Below are 1344 nucleotides of genomic sequence, written 5' to 3' on the forward strand. Positions count from 1 at the left end.
GGCTGAGGCAGGAGAATGGCGTGAACCCGGGAGGCAGAGCTTGAAGTGAGCCGAGATCCGGCCACTGCACTCCAGCCTGGGCGACAGAGCAAGACTCCGTCTCAAAAAAAACAAAACAAACAAAAAAAATTAGCCAGGTGTGGTGGTGCACGTGTGCAATCCCAGTTACTCGGGAGGCAGAGGCGGGAGAATCGCTCGAACGCAGGAGGTGGAGGTTGCAGTGAGCCGAGATTGCATCACTGCACTCCAACCTGAGACTTCGTCTCAAAAAAAAAAGGAAATTAGGCGGGGTACTGCCCGCCTATAGTTCTAGCTACTCCAGAGGCCAAGGCGGGAGGATGGCATGAGCCCAAGAGGTCAAGGCTGCGGTGAGCTGCCATTGTTCCACAGCAGTCCAACCTGGGCGACAGAGCTAGACCCTGTCTCAACAACGAACAAATAAATAAATAATAAAAAGTAATGGTTAAGCGTAAGATACCTAGGTACACATTACAAGACAATTCTATGAGGTTCTTTTAAAGTGTGCCTAGATAATTAAGGTTTGTCAACATTGTGGCACCCACAATTACCACCATCTCACTCACAAACCTGGAAATTTACCCGTGTAATTAATTCCCACTGCACAACCATGTTTTGTTATTGCCAGATGATGGAATCCACATCAGTATCCGATTCTTTTTCCAAGGCAACGACTTTCCAAGGCAAAAAACCGAGATGTGCAGTCTCTCTTGCTAAGCCATCGACCACCTATACTCTCTCCTCTCAAAACCCCCTAATACCCAGTCAGCTAGTAAGCCCTGAAAGGCAGGATTCGAGTCTGCATCCCACCGCCTCGCACCCCCTTCCGAGGCATCCTCATCGTGTGGCCAGCTCCTGCCTGGAGAAGGAGGCGGCCTTTACTTGGGTGTCATCCGGGGACCACTTGCGGGTCCAAGCGTGACAGGCCTCCGCGGTCCCTGCCAGGTCTGGAGGCCGAGAGGCAGGGTTCCAGGCGAACGGGAGAGGGAGTTCCCCGCCGGCTCTCCCGGAAGGCCAGCGCGCACGGGCGGGGCGCGGCGGGGATAGGAGGCAGCCGCGGGTGCAGCCTCAGGGCCAGCACATAATGGGCAGCGGCGGCGGGGCAGGCGTCCAGCTGGGGCGCCGCCGCACCACGTGGGCCGCAGAGCGCACGGCGCAAGCAGCTGCCCGTGGGCCCAGGGCCTGGCGCGGCGCGGCAAGCGTCCGTGCGTGCGCGCGCGCGCGCGCGTGCATGCGTCCTAGGGATTTGCGATCAGGCGGCGCGGCGGACAGCCCCGGCGGCGGGGCGGGGGGAGTTATATTGCGGGGTCCTTCCTCGCTCACCCT

The sequence above is a fragment of the Macaca fascicularis genome, chromosome 3, assembly GCF_037993035.2.
Source record: "Macaca fascicularis isolate 582-1 chromosome 3, T2T-MFA8v1.1".
NCBI classification, from domain to species: domain Eukaryota; kingdom Metazoa; phylum Chordata; class Mammalia; order Primates; family Cercopithecidae; genus Macaca; species Macaca fascicularis.